At 50.4% G+C, this 17,666-nt stretch overlaps 1 long non-coding RNA gene across 1 annotated transcript; it reads left to right on the top strand.

Annotated features, from left to right (window-relative positions):
* Positions 1 to 6,472: 6,472 nt before the first annotated feature.
* LOC123065496 (uncharacterized) lies at positions 6,473 to 9,180 on the top strand. The gene is made up of 3 exons (XR_006431052.1): positions 6,473 to 8,205; positions 8,407 to 8,510; positions 8,776 to 9,180. It is a non-coding gene; the product is annotated as an uncharacterized lncRNA (long non-coding RNA).
* The last annotated feature ends 8,486 nt before the right edge of the window (positions 9,181 to 17,666 follow it).

The raw sequence follows: 17,666 nt of genomic DNA on the forward strand, positions 1-17,666 counted from the left end.
TTGATATTTTTTTTCTCCCGTTGCAACGCACGGGCATCAGTGCTAGTAATAATAAAGCGATTATCGCTTCTGCCCGCCTGATCACCGTCGTCATGCTTTTGCTAAAAAGTCCCTGTGGTTTATGATTATTCAACCCGTAGTCCCTCTTTTAGTGGAGTTCTGAAAAACGGTTCGTTTTCTTTTTTAAAGAAAAAAACTGCGTCTTATCCAGACGCCGGCGCTTCCCTTCCAGCCATGGAGGAGCAGGAGAAGTTGAGGGGCGGGCGAAGCAGGAGAAGTTGATGGGCGGCGCGGCGGAGGAGAGTTGAGGGGCGGGCGCTTTGACGGCGGCGACAGCTTCGGGTGGGCTCTGTGGGCGAGCGTCCTGCAGGAAAAATCAGGTCCCCGCCGGCGACGAGCTTGCTGGAGCCGATGAAGGGACCCGCGCGCGTTGGCTGGCCTTGCTCTGTCGGCGGAGCTCGAGGGCGTGCCGGCTGCTGCACGTGGCGGAGCTGCTGCTCCTGCTTTTTTGCTGCGTCGGCCGGCCTTCAGTGGCGGCGGCGCCGGCCTTGCTCTGGCGACGGAGCTCGAGGGCGTGCCGGATGCTGCACGTGGCGGAGCTGCTGCTCCTGCTGTTCCGCCGCCGTCGGCCGGCCTTCAGTGGCGGCGGCTCGAGCTCCTGGGCATGTCCAGCGGCTGCTCCAGTTGCTGGGCGCGGCGGCTGGAGCAGCACGCACCAGTTCTTCCTGCAGCCGCGTCGCCCACGTTCTCGAAAACCACCGTCCGCCATGGCCGATGAACTCAGTGCTCTCGATTGTTAGACTATGTATAGCTTCTGTACCTATGTACGTATTGTAACAGAACCATTATATATAATGAGATAAGCCACCCCTAGAGGGTTGTGCTGGTTCCCAAAACTTATTGTCTTACATGGTATCACGCTAGGTTACGATCGCTTCCGCTTCTAAACCCTAATACCCGCAGCCGCCGCCGCCTTCACCGCCGCCGCCGCGCCACCGATCGCGCCGCCGCCATGTCGAGCACCGCCACCACCGGTTCCACTGCTGCGGGCTTCCTCCCGGCCTCTCTTGCGGCTCTGCTCAACTTCCCGCTCGATGCCATCTCCGTTCCCGCTCCGATCGGGACAAGGAGCATCGGCTCCGTCTTCTCCACGCCGCTGGCGCCCTCGCTCGGGCGTGATCTCGTGGTCCACACCGCGGCGCCGCCGTCCGCTGCGGACTCCGCAGGCGTCGTCCCGCCGCTCCTGCCGCAAGCGGATCACACCGCCCCGCTGGCGGGGTTGGCGGCGTCCGCCCCGGCTGCGGGCCTTGCGGCGTCCGCACCGGCCGTGAGCTTTGCGGCGCCCGCCCTGGCTGCGGTCCCGCCTCCTCCCGCATCGGCTTCGGTGCCTCCGGCTGCCTCCATGGTGTTTGCACCCCAGGCAGCCTCCTCGATGGGATCGTCTTCGCCGCCGCCGTTTCACTTCGATCATCTCATCACCATCAAGCTCTCCGCCGACAACTACATCTTATGGCGTGCGCAGGTTCTCCCGCTCTTGGGGAGTCACTACCTGCTAGGCTACGTCGACGGATCGCTTCCCTGCCCACCCGCGCTGGTAGACAGCGTGCACGGTCCGGTCTACAATCCGGCCCATCGCGTCTGGACGGGGCAGGACCAGGCGAACCTCTCCTCCATCCAGGGGTCGCTCTCGCCGGCAGTTGCCGGCCTTGTTGTCTTCGCGAAGACGTCTCATGAGGCCTGGACCATCCTTGAGCGCACCTTTGCAGCGCAGTCCCAGGCTCGTGTCTCTGCACTCCGTCGTCAGCTTGGAGAGTGTCAGAAGCTTGACTCCACTGCCACTGAGTTCTACAACAAGGTCAAGGGCCTCGCCGACACATTGGCCTCCATTGGACAGCCCCTAACCGACTCCGAGTTCAACTCGTTTATTGTCAATGGTCTTGATGAGGAGTATGATGCCTTAGTCGAGATCATCAACGAGCGGGGCAACTCGACACCCATGCTGGCACACGAGGTTTTCTCTCGGCTCCTTCTCACTGAGCAACGGGTCGAGACTCGCCACACCAGGGGCACTGGCTCCCTCTCGGCCAACGCCACCACCAAGGGTGGCTGCTCTTCTTCATCACCCCGGTCTCCCTTGGGGCTGCCACCGTCGCCCGCCTCGGCCCCCCCACCTACTGCGACCTTACCGGGGGCTGGTGGTCCACGTGTGTGCCAGCTTTGTGGCCGCGATGGGCACTGGGCCTCCAAGTGTCATAAGCGCTTCCAGCAAAGCTTCCTTGGTCTTGGCAATGACGGCAAAGATACACGCAACAATGCCCGTCAGGTCGCCATGGCTGATCGTCCCTTGCCGCAGAAGCAACAGGGACACACTCAGTCCTACTCCATCGATCCACACTGGTACATGGACTCTGGGGCGACAGAGCATCTGACCAGCGAGATGGGGAAGCTTCACACTCGTGAACCCTATCATGGCTCCGACAAGATCCACACCGCCAATGGAGCAGGTATGCACATCTCTCATATTGGTCAAGCATCTCTTCTCACTAGACATGCCAATAGGAGTCTTCAGCTTCGCAATGTTCTTCGAGTTCCATCTGTGACCCGTAATCTTCTTTCAGTTCCTAAACTCACACGTGATAATAATGTGCTTTGTGAATTTCACCCTTTTGATCTTTTTATTAAGGATCGGGGCATGAGGGACATTCTTCTTAGTGGGCGGTTGTGCCAGGGCCTCTACCGTCTGGAGCATCCTGGCGTCGCCCGTGTTTTCAGTGGAGTTCGGGTCTCTCCGTCACAGTGGCATGCTCGTCTTGGTCACCCGGCCACACCTATTGTCCGTCATATTTTGCGTCGTCATGAGCTTCCTAGTTTGTCTAGTAATAAAGATGTAGCAGTGTGTGATGCTTGTCAGCAGGGGAAGAGTCATCAACTTCCTTTTTCGGAGTCCAGTCGTGAGGTGAAACATCCTTAAGAACTTGTGTTTTCAGATGTATGGGGTCCTGCTCAGACTTCTGTCAGTGATCATAATTAATATCAGTTTCGTTGATGCTTATAGTCGCTTTACCTGGCTTTACCTTATTAAACGCAAATCTGATGTGTTTGATATTTTTGTTCAGTTTCAAAAACATGTTGAACGTCTTCTCAAGCACAAAATTGTTCATGTCCAGTCGGACTGGGGGGGCGAGTATCGCAACCTCAACTCCTTCTTTCAGTCGCTTGGGATAGCTCATCGTTTAGCATGTCCACATACACATCAGCAGAATGGTTCAGTCGAACATAAGCATCGTCATATTGTTGAAGCTGGTCTTACTCTTTTGGCCCATGCATCTGTTCCGTTTCGGTTTTGGAGTGATGCTTTCACCACTGCATGCTTTCTCATCAACCGTACTCCCACTCGTGTTTTAAACATGAAGACTCCCATTGAGGTTCTCCTTAATGAACAACCTGATTATACCTTTTTCAAGGTATTTGGGTGTGCTTGCTGGCCGCATCTTCGTCCATATAATAAGCGCAAGCTTGAGTTTCGTTTTAAGAAGTGTGTTTTTCTTGGCTATAGCTCTCTTCATAAAGGTTACAAATGTCTTCATGTTCCCACTAATCGTGTCTATATATCTCGGGACGTCGTGTTTGATGAGCATGTTTTTCCCTTTGCCAAACTTCCTGTGTCCACTGTCGAACCACCATCTCTGCATTCATCCTCTGTTGCTTCTGACCAATTTGATGATGTTGCATACTCTCCTTTGCTGTTACCTAACCATGGTGCAGGAACCGGACGTGGGGCTCGTTTGGAGCTTTTGGAGGATTCACCATCATCATCACCGCCTTCTGATGGGCACGTTGATCGCCCTATGTTGCATGGCATCGATTTGCATGCCCATGCATGGTCACCCGAAGAGCCCGTCGCGTCGAGCATCTCCGCGGCTCGGCCCTCTTCGCTAGCGGCCGCCGAGTCTTCAGCGGCTCGGCCTGTCACGCCGTCTTCGCCCGCGGCTCGGCCCGTCACGCCGTCTTCGCCTGCAGCTCGGGTCCGCGACGCTGTCCTCACGTCGCCTTCATCCGCGGATCGGCCCGCGACATCGTCCGCGCCACGGCCCACTATGCCGGGCTCGCCATCGGCCCGGTCTGTGACGCCAGCGTCGCCAGCTGCTTCGTCTGCTCTGCCGGTTTCGCCGGTGGGCCGACCTTCTTCGCCGACCGAGCCCGAGGCTACTGTGTCTGGCTCCTCGTCACCGGCTGACTCGTCAACGTCGCCGTCCTCCAGCCCGTTGCAGGCTGCTCCGTCGACCTCGGTGGTTCCTGTGTCCCGACCATATACACGCAGTCGCAGTGGCATTTTCAAACCTAAGGAACGTAAGGATGGTACGGTTGCTTGGTTGGCTGCTTGTTGGCTGCTGCTGTTGCGGATCCATCTTCTGAGCCTCGCTCATATCAGGCTGCCCTGCGCATTCCACATTGGCGAGAGGCTATGGAGCAGGAGTTTCATGCTCTCCTTCGTAACAAGACATGGACTCTCGTTCCTCCACCACCACGGGTAAATATTATTGACTCAAAATGGGTATTCAAAGTGAAGAAGCATTCGGATGGATCTATCGAGCGTTACAAAGCGCGACTTGTTGCTCGCGGTTTTCGGCAGCGCCATGGTCTTGACTATGAGGACACCTTCAGTCCTGTCGTCAAGCCTACCACTATTCGGCTTCTTCTCCCCATTGTTGTTTCTCGTGGTTGGTCACTTCGTCAACTTGATGTGCAGAATGCTTTTCTACATGGTTTTTTTGGAGGAAGAGGTTTATATGAAACAGTCGCCTGGTTTCTCTGATCCTGATCGTCCTGACTATATCTGTCGTCTCTCCAAAGCACTATATGGTTTGAAGCAAGCTCCTCGTGCCTGGCATGCCCGCCTTGCCTCTGCCCTTCGTGCTCATGGGTTTGTGCCGTCCACTGCTGACACTTCATTATTTCTTCTACAGAAGCCAGAAGTCACTATGTATCTTTTGGTATATGTCGATGATATTATCCTTGTCAGCTCTTCTCAGTATGCTGCTGATGCTCTTGTCTGCTCTCTTGGTGCTGATTTTGCGGTCAAAGATCTTGGGAAGCTTCACTACTTTCTTGGAGTTGAGGTCACTTCTCGTGCTACTGGTCTTGTCCTTACGCAGAAGAAGTACTCCTTGGAGTTGTTATAAAGAGCGGGCATGCTGAAGTGCAAACCGACCACCACACCCATGTCGTCTACTGACAAGATAACAGCTGTTGATGGTGAGCTTTTGTCTCCTGCGGATGCCACAGAGTACAGGAGCATTGTTGGTGGACTTCAGTACTTGACGATCACGAGACCAGATATCTCTTATGCTGTTAACAGGGTTTGTCAGTATCTTCAGGCTCCCAGAGATACTCATTGGGCTGCTGTTAAACGCATTCTTCGTTATGTTCAGTTCACCCTGACATTTGGTATGCATATTCGACCGACTTCCTCTCGGGTCCTTTCGGCCTTCTCTGATGCAGATTGGGCTGGTAGCCCAGATGACAGGCGATCCACGGGGGGTTATGCAGTATTCTTTGGCCCTAATTTGATCGCCTGGAGTGCTCGGAAACAGGCTACTGTGTCACGTAGCAGTATGAAGCTGAGTACAAGGCCGTGGCTAATGCTACTGCAGAGATTATTTGGGTGCAGTCTTTGCTTCAGGAGTTGGGTTTGTCTCAACCACAGCCTCCTATTCTTTGGTGTGATAACATCGGTGCTACATACCTTTCTGCAAATCCAGTATTTCATGCCCGAACGAAACACATTGAAGTTGACTATCACTTTGTACGGGAACGTGTATCACAGAAGCAACTCCAGATCAAGTTTATCTCATCTAAGGATCAACTTGCAGACATCTTCACTAAGCCTTTACCACTGCCACAGTTTGAGGCTGGTAGGCGCAATCTTACCCTTCTCAGTTCTTTAAAAAGTGGCTAAGATTGAAGGAGGGTGTTAGACTATGTATAGCTTCTGTACCTATGTACGTATTGTAACAGAACCATTATATATAATGAGATAAGCCACCCCTAGAGAGTTGTGCTGGTTCCCAAAACTTATTATCTTACATCGATCCCCTCGGCTTGCTCCCGCGGCACCAACATGCTGTTGGAATAATCCAAACATGTTACTAAAAGATTTAGCTAGGTAAGTCAAATTACGTGGCGTTTGGCTTGCATGCCATCTTGCGGTACGTGCGTGTTGGGTCCGGTAAGGATTAGTAGTGTGATCAGTGTCGCCGGTAATTAGATTAAGATTAGAAAAGAGTCCTTATATGTACGGCAGGAAAGAAGGTTGCCCGTACGAGCTTGCTTAGTTTGTGTTTGAGTTGGATAGTTGATGGTTAGCTGTTTATGAATAGGTCGAGTAGGTCGAGTCGGTTTGTCTAGGTCAGGTTGATGCATATATATATGCGTGTATATGCTAGTTTTGTAACAGTGAAAAGAGAAAACCAGAAAATAGAAATAAAGAGGAAAGCAAAGGGCACGATACGGGCCCTTGGCTATCAGTTTTCGTGCGTATGTGTTCGTGTGATTTGATGTGATCGATCCTGAGGTGAATTTTCAACAATTTGTATCTAGAGCAAGGTTCGAGGTGAAGCTGCGCTTGCTCCGGGGTGACGAACCGACTAGCACCTCGGAGCGGGCAATACAGTCGCCGGTGTAGCGACGAAGAGGGGCGGGCAATACAGTCGTTGGTGTAGAGACGAGGAAGAGCAGGTTGTTTAGTCGTTGGGCATGCAACGACGTGGAGGATCGGGCGGTTGTCGTTCGGCGGAACGGCAACGAGAAGGCAGCGAGGGCGTTGTCGCAAGCGAGACGACAGGTGATTGTTGTTTGGCGGAACGACCTGGAGGAGGGCGACAGGGCTATTGTCGGCAAGGCGTTGGTGACCGTTGATGGTTATGGAGATGCCGAAGTTGCGACACCGAGAAAATCATCGTTGGAGGGTGCAAGGTGGAGATGGCGAAGTTGCGAGCTGTCATCAAGGTGTACAGATGAGTTCTTGTAAGGTGTGTCCAAGAGCTCAGGCGTGTGAATCTTCTGCTGCAGATGAGATACGTCACTGGCAGAAGAGTTGAGAGTGAGAGCGGATGGAAAAAGGAAAATGTGCCTCGTGTTTCCGTTCGTTGTGCGGAGTTCCGGCGAGTTCATATACGGTGGAGATGAGTTGCACGTATATGGCGAGTTGTGTTGCCGCTGGACAGGAGGTGTCGTTTGATAAGATGTGGCATCGGCGACACTGAGAAGATGTGAAGATGTGACGGGTGAAGAGATGTGTCTACCCGTATGCAAGCAACCGACAAGAAGATGAAGATCAACGTGAAGATGGACACGCACCAGTTAAGTTGAGTTCTTGCATGAGGCTATGCGTTCAGTCTGCATGTAGCACGCTAAGATGTGACAGCGTGGCTGGTAGTCCGGGTAATCGTTGGTTAGTCTATGAATCGGTATGCAAACGAAGTTGAGGTGACGATCAAGTGGTGGCCATCGTTGCATGAAGAGAGAAGTTGTGATCCGGTAAGTCTCGTTACCGGAGGCAACTCACGTGACAAGATGAATAGAGAATCGTCTGCGTGTCCCGTTCATGTAAAAGAGTCAGATAGAGTAGATGTTTGAATTAGGGGGTGAATGTTGGAATAATCCAAACATGTTACTAAAAGATTTAGCTAGGTAAGTCAAATTACGTGGCGTTTGGCTTGCATGCCATCTTGCGGTACATGCGTGTTGAGTCCGGTAAGGATTAGTAGTGTGATCAGTGTCGCCGGTAATTAGATTAAGATTAGAAAAGAGTCCTTATATGTACGGCAAGAAAGAAGGTTGCCCGTACGAGCTTAGTTTGTGTTTGAGTCGGATAATTGATGGTTAGCTGTTTATGAATAGGTCGAGTAGGTCGAGTCGGTTTGTCTAGGTCAGGTTGATGCATATATATATATGCCTGTATATGCTAGTTTTGTAACAGTGAAAAGAGAAAACCAGAAAATAGAAATAAAGAAAAAAACAAAGGGCACGATACGGGTCCTTGGCTATCAGTTTTCGTGCGTGTGTGTCCATGTAATTTGATGTGATCGATCCTGAGGTGAATTTCCAACACATGCTCCTGATCTAGAAGAATTGCGACGCGTCCAGGGTGGGACTGCTCTCCAATACGGACTCCAGCTCATTCTTGGACCGAAAGAATTCCAGGTGTTTATTTAGCTGAACTGAATCCGGAGAGTTGGACACGCTGTTTTATGTGATGCTATTAGAAACGGCTAGAAAAAAGATAAATTAGTAGTAACTGAAAAATGAATACCTGCGGAAGGTCTACAATAGCTGATTGTATTCATTGTAGAAAAAGCATTTAACCTCTTTAATTTATTAATTGATCCTGGAGCTATGGTGCAGATAGTGGCCCATGATGGATGGATGATATGAGGTGATCTGGGTGCTGCATTTGATGGCCATGATCTGTTTGCTGCAGGCCAACTCCCTGCTTGTGGCCTCTGAAGGTTGGGAAACTATAATTGAAATGTATCTGAAGACATGGTCAGCACGTTTAGGCACTTATGAATTCGAAAATGTTAACTGTTTGTTGTGCACTGAAGTTTTTGTGTTGATAGTACTTCACGCCGATAGTTGATAAGGAATTGATTTTTTTGCGTATACATAGAAAAGACATGTAACTGTAGATTTTTTTTAAGACAGCTAGCTACTTGGATTAACCTTGAAGTTCAGATCTTCTACTGAAAGTCCTTTTCTATCTATGAACATCAGGAGACAACTTCCAGTTCCAGTAGACCTATCCGATAGAATTCTCGAAGCTATTAGCCTGCAAGCTCTCAATCAGGTATTGTATTCGCAACTTAGCGTATTTTTTTACTGAAGTTTGGTGCCTAACTCCCAAACATCTTTTGTCAATGGTAAGAATGTAGATGTTGACAACTTGACATAAATTTTATGCTTTCTGCAAGAAGAGTGGTATCAATATTAATAGAGAAGTAGACATTGTTTGAATTATTCTTGATTATTTGTGTTATGTTAATAGCTGCCTGCTCTGTTCTTAACTGTGTATCCTTGCTCCTTGGTCCCCTGTCAACTGTACAAAAGGTAATTTATCAGAATCTTACAGCCTTTTAGCTGCACCTGAGCCTATGAGGTTCCTTAGTTTCACCGCTGAACATGAAGCCACTCAAGTCTGAAGTCTGAAATGATTGTCGGCGATCGCAGTATGAATTCAGAATTGAGAAAATGATGCACTATCAATAAAATCATTACAACCAGTGTCGATTTGAACCGATGAATGTGCTTACTTCCATGGTGCTACAGTATATACAATCCAATGATTTGTATTCCTTGTGCCATAAAAATTTCTGCCGATGCAACCGTGAGCTCAGGGGCAATTTGTTTTATATTTTTATATAGTTGTAATAAAATGCTACGGTTGCGCGTTGGCTTTGCATGTCTGATTAGCTGGCTAATGAATATTGTTACTCAATTAAAATGATCTGGGATTTTTTCATGCCAATAAATACTCTCTGAATTGTTTGTGTTTTGCACAGAGTTCATGTAGCAAGAAATGTGATGTCTGAAGGGATGCACATGTCTCCTTGGTAAAAAAAAGAGACCGCAATTAACACAAATCCATTGCATCAAGGTCAGCAGTTATGACCGGGAGTGTACCAATTCATGCATGCACTTTCTTTTATTGTCAATAACACGCCCGAAGCTTCGCGAAATGTCTGAATGAGAAAGAAAGAAAGATAGATAGATAGATAGATAGACAGACAGACAGATAGATAGATAGAGATAGAGAGTATGTAAGTGATGGAGCATCATGTGGTCTCGACGCACGGGCATTTGTATCTACTCCTACTTGAATCTTCTATTCCCAGTTAATTAGAATTTTTTTTATTTGTGGTCATCTCCTAAGTACGAAAATTATTTTTTGTGTTAAAGAGCAGTATGTTCTGTTTTCATTTGTGACCTGAAGGTCAGCAACGTAAAGCTTGCATGCATCTGAAGGCATGTTCCATCCTTGAATATATACTAATATAAAGGCATGTTACAATTGTGGGAGGTAGAAAATTCATCATTTTATACAAGGACTATGGAGTTAAATTTTGATTGGTTGCTGTCGACTTTCACCATTTGGCCAGCTCTATCTCTTTCACACCTCTTCCTCTGTGACAAAGGGATGAAGCTATTGGTTTTGAAATTTGAAATAAAGGCCTGAAGTTGGTAACAACGCTCCAACGCAAATTTGATACATCAAGATTAGCTTTTACATAGCTTTTGTTACTGAAAATATATCAGAGAAGCACTTCGGAATCAATTATCGGTGTTTAAAATATATCTTTAGATGTCATGGAGCATACATAATCCCGGCATCAACTTTTGTGTAGCGGTTGATATATGTTTATAATCATTTGCAAGACTGCGTTAAGAAAATAATGTGAAATATTTAGATTGGTACGCTGCGAGGAGTGGGCTGGAATGACATGTTTCCTCTCTCTATATTGTCATAGTGGTGGAGGTACATGCAGATCTAACGCCATTTTTACATATTTGCATATATCAATGGTCAATATTTTTTTCCTGTTTTCCTGCTGACACTTACATACTACTTTGCGTTTTAAAAGCTACAAACAGTTTTCGCTGTGCAGACCATGAAGAGATACATCTCAGAGGACAAGTAATGCCATGTTTTCATTGTACTGAAAATACTTAGTTTCCTGGTCAATTTTGTTAGTAATCTATATATAACTATATTTCTAATTGATCTTCTTTGTGCAGACCATAAAGGGATGCGCTTTCATCGTTGTTAGTTACCGGTCATGCATTGAGTCTACCAGCGCCAATCAGCTACTCACGGAAAAAGGGTCCAATTGTATTTCCTTTTTACAATTTCATGTAGCTAGGATGGATAAGAAAAAGCTTGAATGATGCAGTTGATTAGAATGTGGAGTGCATATTTGCTTTAATTAAATATACGTCATTTTTTGTCACCCGTTGCAACGCACGGACATCTTTGCTAGTTATTTTAAAGCGCCTATTCACCCCTCCCTCTAGGCGACATCCTCGATCTTTCAGTTGGTATCAGAGCCTCGTCTCTCTTTGTTGGGCTTAACCACCTAGAGAGTAAAGATGTCGACTAGGAGATTAGGATTCTCTAACACTCTTAGTTTCGATGGCACAAATTTTGATGTTTGGGTAATTTGCATGCTTAATCTCTTTAGGGTCATGGACCCAAATTTAGAGCAAATTATAGATATGGGTTTTTCTCCTCCAAAGGATCCCCAAAGCTTATCTTCAGAGGATAAGAAAAACTCTTATCTCAATGCTCAAGCTTCTAATGTGCTTTTCGATGCTTTGAGCAATGTAGGTATATTTGAACTCATGTCGTTCAGGGATGCTCATGAGTTGTGGACAAAGCTTCAAGATAAATATGGTGTGTCCAAGATTTGTAAGGATGATCGTTCTCCCTCCACCTCCGGCCGTGTTGCGTTCTCAATTTCTTCTACTTCACCTACATGTGGTTTTTCACAAGGCAATGACATGGTGAGTAGTGGTGTTCATTGCAATGATGATAGTGGGCTTATTGTTGATAATCCTTGATCACTTTCTTATTGCAATGCTTCATCTTTGGACTTTAGCATTTCGAGCACTCCAAATGTTTCACATGCTTGTGTTGATAGTTCTTGCATATCATGTAGAAATTGCTTGACTAAATGTCATGATGATATGCTTGCTATATCTTGTTGCCATGATAAAAATTCATGTATTTCCTCGAGTTGTTGTGCTAACAATGTAGAGGAAACCCAACACTCCATGGAACAAGATGTGGTCTTGAATGGTGCTTCAAGGGATCCTACATCATCATCTATTGCTTTTTGCCTTATGGCCAAGGCTTCAAAGGTATCTCCCACTTTGAATCCCAATATATCTTGTGATGATATTGATGATGGCAAGAGTGATGATGATGTCGATTATGATGAAGAGAATGATGATGTTGCCTCCTTAAAAATTAAGGGGGAAATGATTATTAAAACTCTTCTTAAGAATAAAATTTCTTGTTCCAACTTCATGGAAATCATGTCGATTGCTATTGAGAGCAAGAAATATATTGATGAGTTGGAATCTCGTCTTGAGGAGCATGAGGTCACTATTGATAAAATGGAAGGTCATGAGCATGATTACGCTAATGAGATTGTGGACCTCTCTCAAGCTCTTGAACTTGAACAAACCACCAAGGAATCTCTTGAGGAGACTTTTGCTCTAGAATTATCTAGAGTGAAGGAATCTAATGATAGAGCTCTTGAGGTGGCCAATGTTTTTAAAACTAAAAATGCTAAGCTTGAAGTTGCTCATGCTAGACTCCTTGAGGATTTTGAGCACCTCGAAAATGGCTCAAGGGTCATCAAGGGTGAGCTCATCAAACTCACCGAGTCTCATGCTCAACTTGAAGCTTCTTATTTAAAAGAGCTTTCCTAGTTGCCTTCTCCTCTTGTTGTTAATGATGATGCTTGTGCTACTAACTCTATTTCTTGTGAAGCATCCATTTTAAAGGAGAATGTTGAGCTAAGGGCTCAACTTGAGTTGCTATCCAGCAAGTATGGGAAATTGGAAGAAAGTCGTGAAAAGCTTTCTAGCTCTCATGATGATCTTCTTGTATCCCATAATGTGCTAAAAATAGCTCATGAGGTTATGATTGCTAAGGTAACATATAGTGAGCCTCATGTGGATATTAGCACTACATTTAGTCAAAATGCTATATTGCCTTGTGCTAGTCCTTGTAATTCGTCTATGCATAACATTGGTATATCTTCTGATGATTTGCTTTCCTTGCCTTGTTGCTCTAATGATGAAGCTTATACTTCCTCTAGTACTTGTGTTCAGAATAACCATGTAGAGGAAATCAAAGAGCTCAAGTCCCAAGTTGTCGGTGTTCTGGGAACGGGGGTCCCCTGACTTGCCTGCCTGCGGCCTACGGCGTGGCTCGAGTGGTGTCCCAGTACGACCCATCTTCATCAACGCAAACTCAAGACCCTCGCGAGGGGCCAAGCCTCGCGGGGCGGACGACACAAGGCTTCCTCAGGAGCGGCCTCGCCAGGCAGAATCGCGAGGAGGCGGAGAGATCAAGGCAAGGGTACCTCGCGAGGTGCTCGTGACGCAAGCCGTGACGATCAAGACTAGGCGGGTGCCAGGCGGGCGCCGGCCTGCGTAGTGTCCTTGTTTCCTCTTTGGTGCAAAGGGGGCAAGCACAGGCGTGGAGTACCGAGGCATCAGGCAAAGGTTACCAATTCGGTGCAATGAGACCAAGACCAGCAGAGCGGCAGGATGGAGGTCACCGTGGAGCCCAAGGCAGCGTCATCGCCAGTGCCTATGGCAACCGAAGACCAACTTTAGTCAGGATAGCTTGTACTAGATGTTCCCCTTCAAAATGACCGTTGTTGGCGCCCTTCCCGCTCAATATTTGGGAAGAGGACCAGAGCCTCTATATATAGAGCTAGCCACCACAGTAGAGGAGATATCTCAGAGAGTCCCCATCAGATCGAGAGGCGATCGAACTCTCTCAAATAGTTCATCGCACCAGCCCAAGAACACCTCTCGCGAGGCTGCTCTTCCCCTTGTACTGTTCATCATCAGCCCCTGAGGCATTCCACCACACCACACACTGGAGTAGGGTATTACACCACAACGGTGGCCCAAACCAGTATAAATATTGTGTCCCCCATGTTGTTCATCGTTTAGCTTACATTCTCGCGAGGGGATCGGACGTGGATTGGTAGGGGGAAGATCTTCGCGCACACCCCAGAGTTCGAACCTTAAGGGTCTGCCAGAACCCAACATCCGACATTTGGCGCGCCAGGTAGGGGTGCACCGAAGCTCTCCCTTCCGTCGGCCTGCTCTCCATCAGCACCGTGATCTGCCCTCATGGCGGGTAACGCGCCGCCTGCTCCGGCTGTCGACGCCGGTGCAGGGACCGGGGGGCTCCGAGCCCTGGCCCCCGCCTTGCGACAAGTGCGGTGGCCGAACAAGTTCAAGCCAGACATGCCGCCGCACTACGACGGCGCAGACGATCCACTGGCTTTCCTGCTGGCGTATGAGGAGGCCGTCCTCGAGGCTGGGGGCTACGACAGGGTCATGGCTAATTGGCTGCCCATGGCCCTCACTGGCGTCCCGCGCATGTGGTTGCTCCACCTGTCAGCGGCTTCCGTGGCCTCCTGGGAGGAGTTGCGCAACCTCTTCCTCGCCCATTATGCTGCGCCGGCACCCCCGGTCGTCGCAGCTCCACTGGGCGGCTCGCAGGCGCCACCTTCGAGCCGCCACGTCAAGCCATTCGTCCGCCAGATCGGTGCCATCCTCAAGCGCCATGAAGCCCCCCTGGGCTGGGTGGCACCCAAGGCCGATTTGACCTTCAGCTCGAACGATCACCCCTCCAACACCGCCTATTAGGGCGCACTCCTGATGCTATCCACCCCCACCATCTGCCAGGTGGCCGTCACCAGGACCCTCATCGGCGGCGGGGCTGACCTCAACGTGCTCTCGGTGGAGGCCTTCAGCCTCCTCCACGTGCCGCTGGGGCGACTCCAACCCAGCAAGCCCTTCCTAGGCGTCGGAGGTAGCCCCACCGACTCCCTGGGGAAGATCCGCCTCCCGGTGACCTTCGGCACCCATGACAACTTCCGCATGGAGCTGGTCGACTTCGACTTCGCCCCCATCGGCCTCCCGTACAACGCCATCCTCGGCTACCCTGCCTTGGCCCAGTTCATGGCGGCGACTCACCCGGCCTACAACCTCATGAAGATGCCTGGGAGCAGCGGTGTCCTTACCGTGTTTGGAGACATGAAGGATGCACTGCAGGTGCTCAAGCTCGCTTTCAAGACAGTTGCAGTGGCGCAGCCCACCAGCGCTGACACCCTCGAGCCCAAGGGGGCTGCGCCGGCCAAGAAGAAGCAGTTGTTCACCCAAGACAAGGCGGAGACCAAGCAAGTACCAGTCGACGAAGATGGGTCCTCTGGCGCCACCTTCACCATAGGTGCCAATCTCAACCCTGAACAGGAGGAGGCCCTGGTGAAATTTCTGCGCGCAAACAAGGAGGTGTTTGCATGGGAACCTAATCAGCTAGCGGGGGTCCCAAGAGAGGTGATTGAACACCATCTGAACGTGTGCCCCAACGTGCGTCCCGTGAAGCAGAAGGCAAGGCGACAATCCACCGAGAAGCAGGCCTTCATCGTCCAAGAAACCCGCAAGTTGGAGGCTGGAGGTGTCATTCGCGAAGTTCGCTATCCTGAATGGCTGGCCAACCCTGTTGTTGTGCCAAAAAAGGGAGGAAAGGAGCGCATGTGCATCAACTTCACCAACCTCAACAAGGCCTGCCCTCAGGATCCATTCCCGCTCCCTCGCATCGACCAAATCATCGATTCCACCGCCTAGTGCGACCTGTTGTGCTTCCTGGATGCCTTCTCGGGCTATCACCAAATTAAGATGGCGGTAGAAGATGTGGAGAAAACAGCCTTCCTGGCCCCGTGCGGAGTATATTGCTATACCTGCATGCCGTTCGGATTGTGCAATGCGAGCGCAACCTTTCGGTGACTGATGTGCATCGCCTTGGGCCGGCAGCTCGGAAGAAACGTCGAGGCCTACGTCGATGACATCATGGTGAAGTCTCGGGAGGCTAAGACCCTGATACAGGACCTAGAAGAAACCTTCGCGAGCCTTCGCGAAGTGGACCTGTGGCTCAAACCGGAGAAGTGCGTGTTCGGAGTCATTTAGGCAAGCTTTTGGGCTTCCTCGTGTCCCACAGAGGTATCGAGGCTAACCCGGAGAGGGCCAAGGCAGTCAAAGACATGAGTCCGCCGAAGACCCTCAGAGAAATGCAGAAGCTCACCGGGCGAGTAACCATGTTGGGACGCTTCATCTCCAAGCTGGGAGAACGAGCCCTGCCCTTCTTCAAGCTAATGAAGAAGAAGGGCCCGTTCAAATGGACTGAAGAGGCTGACAAGGCATTCCAAGATCTCAAGAAGTACCTCACCAGCCCTCCGGTGATGGTGGCTCCACGCTCTCAGGAGCCCTTGGTACTCTACCTTGCAGCCACGGCCTACTCCGCCAGCGCAGCCCTGGTGGAGGTTCGGGAGGAACGCCGAGTCAAGACCGCGTCGGTCGCAACCCCGGCCGCGTCAGCACAAGGCCAAGAAGACCTCGCGAAGACCACGGCCGCAGCAGATGAGAATCAGCCTCAGCAGGGGGACGCACCCAGGACGGAAGAGGCCCCGCCAAGCGATCAGGCGCTGGGGGCTCCGTCATCTCAGGAGGCGCCTCGACCACCAGAAGACGCAGGCCACGCCAGCGCCCCTGACCTCGTCGAGCATCCTGTGTACTTCGTTAGCACGGTGCTGCGGGACGCAAGGGCATGATACCCCATGCCTCAGAAACTCTTGCTCGCGTTACTAGTGGCCTCACACAAGCTACGACACTACTTTCAAGGTGACCCCATCAAGGTCGTCTCGGCATACCCCTTGGAAAGGGTGCTTAGGAGCCCCAACTCAGCTGGAAGGGTCGCCGAATGGAACATCGAGTTGCAAGCATTTCAGTTGGAATTCAGCACGACCAGGGTCGTCAAAGGAGCCGCACTTGCAGATTTTGTGGCGGAATGGACAGAGGCGCCAGGGCTCGGAGCGGGCGAGGATCGGTCGCTTTCCCCAGGAAGTGAGGCATCGGACGGCTGGGTCATGTACTTCGACGGAGCATTCTCGCGACATGGCGCAGGGGCTGGCGCAATGCTCATATCTCCCACTCAGGACAAGCTCTATTATGCCGTGCAGCTCTGTTTCCAGTATGGAGAGAAGGTCTCCAACAACATAGCAGAATACGAGGGCCTGATAGCAGGCTTGAAAGCTGCAGCCGCCTTGGGGGTAAAGCGTCTCATCATCAAGGGCGATTCACAACTCCTCGTCAACTTTTCCAACAAGGTGCACGGGCCGAAGGACGAACACATGGAAGCATATCTTGCGGAGGTCCGCAGGATGGAAAAGCAGTTTTGGGGGTTAGAGTTGCAGCATGTACCCCGTGGCACCAATCAAGAGGCTGATGACATCGCCAGGAGGGCGTCCAGGCGGCTGCCTCAAGAGCCCCGCGTCTTCGAGGAACGACTCTTCGAACCCTCAGCAGCACCATCATTATCAAGTACAGCGCAGCCTCGGGAGGAGCTCCCTCAACCGCCTGCCTCAGGAGCTCCAGCCTGCGGCCCGACCTCAGGAGCGCGCCTGCTCCTGGCGCTGGAGCCTCAGGAGGGATGTTGGACCGCAGAATTCAAAGATTACCTGATGCAAGGGACTCTGCCAAAGAAGGAGGAGGACGCAGAACGCGTGGCGCGGCAGGCCACGGCCTACTGCATCCAAGACGGAGAGCTCTACCGGAAGCGGCCGAATGATGTTTCCCTGCGTTGCATCTCCAGGGAGCAAGGGAAAGAGTTGCTGGCAGACATTCATGATGGAGACTGTGGGCACCACTTGTCTTCACAGACCCTCGTCGGCAAGGCGTTTCGGAGCGGGTTCTATTGGCCAACAGCACTCAATGACGCAATCGAGCTAGTGAAAGCTTGTGAAGCCTATCAATTCCACGCCAAGCAGATTCATCAGCCGGCTCAGGGCCTGCAGACCATC

This window comes from Triticum aestivum, chromosome 3B (genome assembly GCF_018294505.1).
Source record: "Triticum aestivum cultivar Chinese Spring chromosome 3B, IWGSC CS RefSeq v2.1, whole genome shotgun sequence".
Classification (NCBI taxonomy): domain Eukaryota; kingdom Viridiplantae; phylum Streptophyta; class Magnoliopsida; order Poales; family Poaceae; genus Triticum; species Triticum aestivum.